The following is a 9,370-nucleotide window of genomic DNA, read 5'->3' on the forward strand; positions in this document are numbered from 1 at the left end:
TACTGCAGAGAAGTAAATGTCTGCAAAGAAATAAAAAGGTAAAGCATGAATCTCTTTGTAGGGGGTGTTCAGTAATACAAAGAGTATTCCAATGTCAGACAATTAGAGAGCTGTAGCCTTGGGAACTCCTCTGCTATAAATGCCCAAGGAGAGGAGCTGACCGATCACTGGATGAGTGTGAACTGCTGGTGAAACGTGCCATACATATGCTGGTGTGATAAAGTGAATATGGTGTTTTGGCAGACACAGGGGAGCATTGCAGCAGCTCTGAGCGGGGTGGTAGCCTGGAACTGGTGCCAGTCCCAAGAACAGAGCTTGGCTAGGACATGAGAAGAAAAAGGCTGGTGGCTGGAGTTCAGGAATGAAGGGGCCGTCAGGCTGGAGGCTGGAAGAGCCTGCTTTGTTTAGCAATATAGATGCCTGTTGCTTGTATGTGTACATACACATGTATACAGGAATAAATACTGGGAAGAAAGGAGACACAATTAAACAAAAAAAGTTGTTACAAAGAAAAGTAAGAACTAACCAGCTGATAATAAATGCAGGCTGCAAGAAAGCTCACAGGGTCATTGTTAGGGCTTTTGTTTCGAGCTCCTGGGTCTGATGATTCACCCCCCAACAGCTGCTGCAGCTCTGGGCTGTCTTGCCCAACAGCTCGCCCCAGCTTCATGGAAACTCGGCGCCCAATGGCCACCTCTGTTCCCAGACTCCCTTTTCTTCCGTGTGAGAAACAGATCTTTAAACTAGGTTTTTTTTTCTTTTTCCTGCTTTTCCACAAAGCCTGGCTAAACAGACCAAAATCGCCACCTAGTGAGGACAGTCTCTCAGCTCACCCATTTCAGACTACTGCAAATACAATTGAATGGTCTCTGTGTAATATTTTGCTGCATTTCTTTGAGTGAAAATGCTACATAATACTTGAAGAGAAAAGATCAAGCATTTAAGGAACAATGAATTTGCTGAGGTGACAGGAAGTCAGGCATTTTCCAGAAAATAATATGTATCCAGCACAGGGATTCCTATTACCTCTCACTGCAGTCATTAAAGTGTTCACTTTCTTCTTGGTTCTGGTCTCTCTGAATGAATTGCTAAAATAAATAAATTACATAATTGGATAAAAACCAAAGAAATATCCAGAAGTGGTTTTGCTTGCAATATGCCTGTAATGAATTAAAATGAATGCATAACAAAGAAAAGATAAACCTACCTGTACAAGTTAGCAATTTTTTTGCAAAAGGCTTCCAGTTAACTTCATTTCCCAGGTTCTTTTAGTTTGACCTGAGTGACTGAGTGGGAATTTGTAGCCTGCAAAACTTTTCATAGCTACCAAATCATTGTTGAGGTTACACTTTTCTATTATCTCTACCCTGACACCCTTTATGGGTTGTTTTCTGTTACAGTGAAGAAGCAAACTGAATGTTAACTTTTAAAAATGCAGAGCAAATCACTGTTAAGACTTTAAATAAAAATAATGACATTTAAAAGATACTGTATTTTAGATCCTTTTGCCCCTCTCCCACTTTTAGGCGTGTAAAATTCACTTTGCCAAGACTTTGTGCAGTGAAACATAAACCCAAGAATGGGTAAGGGAAAATACGTAAGAACCTCCAGATACAAGAGCTGTGACTTTCAAATAACCACATGAAAAAATTCTGAAGAAATCACGTATATAAATAACAGTGAGACAGGAAGAATTTTTTTTTTTTTTTTCTCAAATAAAGTTATTTCCCTTGCCTTCCCTTGGTATGGCTTACTGCTCACAAACATTTCTAGTTCTTTTTGCAACTGCATATGCCATGTTCATCTAAAGTCAAATTTTGAATCTACTAGTGGTGTAATACGGATCAAAAATCTTCAGGACTGATTTTTTCCTTTCCAAATGGAGCTAATTTTAAACTGCTAAATGCTTCTGCCTAAATTTATTTCCTGCTTTCCACAAAAGTAAATCATTCTCTAAGTGTGAACACTAGACTTAGTGATGAAATGTGCTTCTCAAACAGAACATAGGTAATTACAACAGCTGCAAATTTCAATGCAACATTAAATCTTGAGTCACTGGCAGTGCCTTCAGAATACATTTTAGTATTTTACTGCTTACGTTATGATGTGCCATAGTATTGTGGGGACTGGGCTGAGAAACTGCATTGTGCAACACCAGCCATACAGGTGGCGAAGGAAGACTGGCCACTGACCACGTTAAAACAGGCGTCCAAGAAATTACATCCTGTATTTCACACATTTCTGGTACTGCAGATGTGAATGCAGTATTGTTTCCCTGCACAACATCTCAGTATGGAGCATTTTCTTAGGTTGGTTACACTACACAGAACCTGTAGTAGGTTTGCGTATGCCGACTGAACTGCCCGACAGTGACATGTGCTCATTCTCTGCAGGCCAGGAAGGAAATCTCACTTCTGCCTGCGTGAGATTATCACAAATACGTTGGCAGTCATCAACAGTTTGACCTTTTCTGGGTTTTTCTGCTGTGCTGCATTCTGAGAAGGAACAGAAACTTTAGTTTACTGAGGATTATTTATTGTGTTGCACTCCCTGAGGACAGGCAAAGAAGATGGGTGAAGCCATGTGTTCACAGTGAATCTCAGGAACTGCTTCATAGATATTTAGCATAGTTAGAGTTCCTCTTGCCCTTTATGAATTAGGGCTTTTTATCTTCCCATTCAGAAGTCCTTGGGTCTCCTAAGGTGAAAAGATATGTCAGAAGAGGAGTCGCCATAAGCCAGCTCACTTTGTGGACCCTGGAGATGTCATATGTGAGAACTGGTACCTCAAACTAGCATATTAGTAGGAACAGTGAGGTGTCAAGGGAAGGAGAGGTAAACAGCAGGGAAGAGCTGTGTCCTGAGGCAACTGGCTGCCCACTCTCACACCCAGAAATCATGTGTTGTGTGTCCGGATGGACTGTGGAAAGCTGAAGTGGAAGAGACTGTATGAGCTGTGGAGCCAGTAGGGTGACCTGAGGTGGGTGCTGTACCGCTTGGGCTCAGTTTTCCGTCAGAGGCAGTCTGCTCAAGGGAGTATGAGGGGAGGACACATTTTCACTGGAGTTGCCTTTTCCAAACCTACCTTCTTTCTTTGTGTCCATTGGAGTTGCTAATCTCTGCAGCTTCCCTGGAGGAGACAATCTCATCAGTTGCGTCTCCTCAGTCTCATCAGTTCATTTCATTTAAGGACGTGAGCCTAAGGGACTCTGGTCATGCTGTGTTTATGGGATGAACTGCATTCTCCTCACACTGTTTCCTCACACGTATAATTAAGTATGTCAAACAGGGGACAATGTACAGACCTCTCCTTTAGACTCTAACATTCTGGATTTAGAACTTGCCGTGACATCTGCTAACGTACCAGCTATCAGATGAGGGAAACTGAGGCAACAATTTTTCCAATACTTCTCTTTTCCAATACTCCTGAGATAGGGCTGGGATCGAGACACAAATAAACTCTGTGCTAAAATGCTAAAAATTTGAAATAAGATTGTTCCTGGGTGTATTTGTAGAGTGGGGTGGGAAAAAAACAGGCATTACTTTAAACATCTGCTGCTAAAAGGGAGGAAGCTTTCAAATAGCAAGAAATGACAGGTAAGGTCAAGGTTCTACAAGAAATCAAAATAAAGCTTCAGCTGGGATGGAATATAGCACGAATTTGGGGATATTAGGACCAGCTCTTGGGAAAAGCTTGTGAAAGTCATTGCTTGTGATAAATGAACTTCAGTATCTCATCTGAAAGGCAATGTGACACATCTAGATGATCTGAAGAGCCACAGAGAAAACCATGATAAAGCATGAGCTGCACCCCTATCTTGTTTACCTTCGTATGTAATGAAGATAAAACTAAATGTGATGTTTATATAAATATTTATATATGATTGTACACTAGTATAGTAGCTAGGTGTGCTTTACCCAATCTGTCACCACCTCAGTTGTTCATCCAGCAATGGATTTTGACTTTAACAAGAAAACAAAACAATGGAAAATAATCTTTTTTCCTTAACCAAGTAGTTGCTATAGCAATAACATTTCTAAAAATACTAAATTTAAAGTAACAGGTCCTGAGAGCTACCTCAGCTGTTATGAGCCTTTTTTTTTTTCTTCAAATTTTCTTGTACTCCATTTAAAGAATCTGGGAGCCTGTACTCCCATCACTAAAATACTCAAAGTTAATCTAAAAATAGAACAAAAAAGCATTTGACCTATTTTCCCACTTTTTTTTTGGCAGGAGTTTCACACCTCCCACTGCTTTGTCATTCCCACTCCACACTAGTGGTGTGACCAGTATATATGTGTGCACTCTGATGTTCAGTGAGAGATGCTATGGGACACATGTTCCAGCTCTGCTGTACACAGGCTGGATAGAGGCTGTGGGTGACACACTCTGCTGGCAGTGCCTCTGGGTTGGCACAGGTGAGGACCTGACTGTGTCCTGGGCAGCGTCTTTGTCATTCCCCTGTATCAGGCTTTTTACGTGTCATTTGGTACAGCAGTTTCTTTACTGTTTCCTGTTTGTTTTTTGTTATTGTTGGTGGTGTTTGGTTTTTTTTTTTTTTTCCCAAAGCCTCAGTCCAGAACAGACTTTATGTCTTTCTAGGATATTAGAAGATTCAGGTGAAATTGCTTGGTTATTTTTAATTCATAGGTGAGCAGCCAAAACCTCTCTGTGTTGGCTTAGGCTAGTGATTTATCAGTAACACAGCCATTGTGGTGCAGCAATAAAAGAAAAACTTTTATAATATGCACAAGGTGTTCTGGTCTCTTTCCCTTTATCAGTGCCAGAGCATCACTTATCAGATGGTACGTTGGATCAGTGCCATGGGGGACAGGTGTGGCAGAGCAGGTGGCCTTTCACAGGGACATGCTGCCATCACACAGGGCTCTGTGACCACAAGAAGCTGTCATCTCGCAGAGCTGTGGGACCACGAGGAGCTGACATCTCATGAAGAAGAAAAACCCCAGCAGCTGGCAGCCCTGGCCTGTGGGAGCAGCTACCACTGACCTGACCCCTGCTGAGCTCAGAGCCGCACTTTGCTTTCCTTCCCTGCAGACCTGTTGTGTGCAAGCAGCTCTGCTGCTGTGGTCGTGCTGGGCCCAAGCGCCCTAATACTCCCACCCATGTTCTCTCTCTATGCTGTGAGGAGGCGGGGAGCAAATGAACCATTTGTTCCTTTACCACCTTAGAAAACAGAGAACTAGACAGATGATGACACTGATGAAACTGTTAAGTAATACGGAAAGTGGCACATGGCTAAACTATCCCAAATGCTCCCTTCTTTACTGGCATTCAATTAGGAGTGACATTGCTAAAGATCGTCACTAATCAGAATTATTTTAGTAGTCTCATTCTCCTTGAATGGAAACAGGAAGTGGAATATATTGACCTTATAACTCACATTCACACTTCCCTTCTGCAATCTCAATGGCTCTGAAGTTAGACATGTTAGAGACTCAAAAAAAAAGGCTAGGCAAGAGTCTGTTAGCTTTATGACCATGTGAGTCAGGACCGACCCCACTCACACTAAGAAAGCAAAGCTGATGTGTAGTTACATTAGAAAAAAATAACGATCTGCATCATGAATGCAGTGATGCAGATTGTGGCTGAGATTCTACAAAAAAACAGATTCAATTAAGTCTGAAATTCCACCAGTTAGGTCACCACAGTTCAATGAAAAGCTCCCAACTTAGGAAGCTGAGCCGTATCTTTGCTGGATTTTTGGAAGATAGATTCTGCTGTAAGTGAATTATTAACATATAAATTCACCTCTGCTGTTATTATGCTGACAACAATATAATTTGGCACTAGCATTTCATACTCTGTGGATATTAACTAAACTATTATCACAGCCCTTTTAATTATCCATATTCTTGTAGTATAGATTAGCAAGCAAGACAGGAACTACAGTGACTTGCTTAGGTCATACATTAATGCTTTTAAGCATTGTCTGTGAGGAAAACTGGAATTTGAATGCATGCATTTCTTCTTGCCATTAAACAGACCATTGGATTTTATAAACTCTGTTCTATAAGGAATGCCCTTTCTTTAGGAAGAGTTCCTGTGAATTTGCACTTGTTTTTTGCCTGCAGAGCCATCAGGAATCCTAAGTGGAATATTCAACAATAGTAAAATGCAGTGTGGATTGCAGCCTGGATGAAGACATTTATTTTTCACTATGTTATTTCTGCCTAGGGAGAAGGATGTCCCCTGTAACACTGTGTAATTTTAAAAATAACATAGATGTTCACTTACATATGGTAAAATTGGTCCAGCTAGGACAAACAACTTTGGAGAGAGAATGAAAAAAAGTGTAAATTTTTAGCTGTGTAAGAATAATGAGGTGAATACACAAATGATTGAATAACAAGACATTGCAGTCTTCAAAACTAAAAGCTTCCTCATTTCTGCAGAGGGCTGTGATTTCAACACATAAACTGAGCATTTCAGAACAGTCTAAAGGATTAGGTACTTACATTTTAGTATAATAAAGTGACAGGACCCCAGAATGCAGGCAGGTACTATGGGAAATGATGCTGTCAAAAGAACATCCTCACATACCAATGTAAACTGATCCAAGATCAGGCTTTCATTAGCAATGATGGAAAAATAAAAAGTATAAAATCTTAGGGTAAAATTTTGTGGAAATTAAGCTCTTTGCACAGAGTCACGGCCCTGAGTTTCCTAACAGAGTCTGTGGTCTCTTCTCCTGCGTCCTGGGGCTTTGGCCACCTGTGCAGAGGCCAGTGCCGCCACAGTACTGCACTGATCCTGACCTTGCCTTGCTGACTGGGCTTCCTGGCTTGACCTCAGAAGCGTTTTGTCAATATGGATTTGTCTGGTGGTCACAGAGCTGTTGGCCAACACTGGTTACCATCTCCAGACCTGCTCTGTGTGCCTTGCTGGGCTGCTGTGGGGCTGCATGGCTTCTTGGTGTGGATGCTGCCCAGCCTGCGTGCCTGTCACCCATAGCGCCTGTCACCCATAGCTCCTGGCTCCCTGTTCCTTGCAGAGCAGCAACCTCTCACCACTCTCTGACGTACAAGTTAAATTTGACTCACTTTTGTTGCTTTGTTTTACTTTTCATTATTCTTTATTTGAAATAAATTTTTAAAAAACCCCAAACAAACAGAATTAACTTTCCAATCTTCCTGGCATATGAAAGGTCTAGAAATACACCACTGAATTCTTTTTTCCATGAAGTTACAGTGTTGCTTGGTTCTGCTTTTATTCCAGTGGTACAGTGAAATTTCACATTCTGTTGCAAAATACATAGATCAGCATGGGAACAAATCTATGGTGATGTAATTTGCATTGCTGCCGCTTGCATACTTTTTCCTTCATAATATATAAGAAGGTATTACACAAAAAACAAAAAACCAAACCAAACCAAAACAAAAAAACAAAAAAAAAACCCCAAAACCCAAAAACTAAAAACCAAATCAAAATCCAGAAAGTGGATTAATGGAAAGAAAGAGGGGAAGGGAACATATAATACGTTGTTTTGTTTTGTTTTTGTTTTTGTTTTTTTTTTTGAGGGGAAGGCAACAACCAGAATAGTGACATACACATTTATAAGAGTTCATATAATCACAGGACAGTTCTGGTTGAAATGGACCTCAGGAAGTCTCTAGTCCAACCTTCTGATTGTAGGAAGGAAGGCTATGAGGCCACACCAAGTTGCTCAGGGATTGTCCAGTTCTGTCCTGACAGGACAGAACATGCAGAACCTCTTGTTGCAACCTGCCCCACTACTTTGCAGTCTTCATAATTCGAAGTTTTCTTTATATCAGCTCTGACTCTTCTTGCTTCAAGTTACATGCATGAGTTCTTCTTCTCCTGCTATGTACTCTTGTGAAGAGCTTGCGTCCATCTTCTCAATATCTTCCTTGTAGGTACTGCAAGGTTGACATTAGGTCCCTCAAAGCCTCTTCTCCAAGTTGAACAAGCCCAGACCCCTCACCCTTTCAAGTACCCCTCTCGGAATGTGAAATTAATTGAAAGTATAAATAGACACAAACGGGAACTCGGGAAAACAATGAAAGCGGCTCCTTGTAATGGAGAAATTTATAACCTATACACAGAGGGATATTCTCATAAGAATTTCCATAATGCTTGTAACCACTGTGTGCTCGTCCTTCAAGTACTATGTCAGACCTAGAAGTGTGCTGAGAAAGTGCTGGTCAAAGTCTCCACTAAACAGACATGGTACAGCGGGACTTTTTGATGTAAAAAAAAAAATGTGTTCCCTATGAAACTGGACAACCACCGCAAACAAAGATTCTTACTGCCAACTGAACAGAAGTGAAAAGGCTTTAACTCTTTTCAGAGTGCTTCCAGCTGTTCAGGGAACCATGCAGTTCTTCAGAGCCTGTGCAGGACCAGGTCCCTGAATTAGATACCCTTTCGTTTTGTGCTAAATTCAACCCTTTTCAGTTGGTTCTTCTGCTGCCACCCTTACTGTTTGTTGGTAGATTTGTGTTCTTTGCTGGTTTGTTAGTATGGCTTGTGTGTTTTTTGCGTGTTTGTTTGGTTTGGTTGTTTGTTTGGTTGTTTGGTTGTTTGTTTGGTTGTTGTTTTGTTCTGTCAGTCTATCAGACTGAGAGCCCTGGAACCTCTCTAGCTGAGGCCTCCATGTGCAGTTAAGAAAATTGATAGAAACTTTGTTGCTCAATTGGCTCTGCAAATGTAAACACACTCCAGATTTCAGTCTTAATAAGCAAGGCTGACAGCGGGTCCTTTGAAATTGTGAAGACATGAAACCTCACCTATCAATCCTTCCCTTTCCCCATCAGAGTTAAAACTCCTGTGGCTAGAATTTGCTTCTTTATGTATACTTGAGGTAATGAAACTTCAATGGTCTGACACCCAATATTGATATTGTAATGAAACCACATGACATATGGTGGGCTGATTCTGGCTGGACATCAGGTGCCCACCAAAGCCACTCTAACAGTTCCTTCCTCAGTCAGAGAGGGGAGAGAAAATATAATGAAAGGCTCATGGGTTGAGATAAGGACAGGGAGAGATCACTCACCAATTACCATCAGAGGTAAAACAGACTTGGGGAAATTAGTTTAATTAATTACGAATAAAATCAGAGTAGGTTAATGAGAAATAAAACCAAATGTTAAAACATCTTCCCCTCACCCCTCCCTTCTTCCTGGGCTCAACTTCACTCCCGATTTTCCTGACCTCTCTCCCAGTGTCACAGCGGCTGGGGAATGGGGGTTGTCGTCAGTTCATCACACGTTGTGTCTGCCGCTCCTTCCTCCTCAGGGGAGGGACTCCTCACACTTCCCCTGCTCCAGTGTGGGTCCCTCCCATGGGGTGCAGTCCTTCAGGAACAGACTGCTCCAGCCTGGGTGCC

Source organism: Streptopelia decaocto, assembly GCF_964273445.1.
Source record: "Streptopelia decaocto genome assembly, chromosome: 7".
In the NCBI taxonomy this organism is placed as follows: Eukaryota; Metazoa; Chordata; class Aves; order Columbiformes; family Columbidae; genus Streptopelia; species Streptopelia decaocto.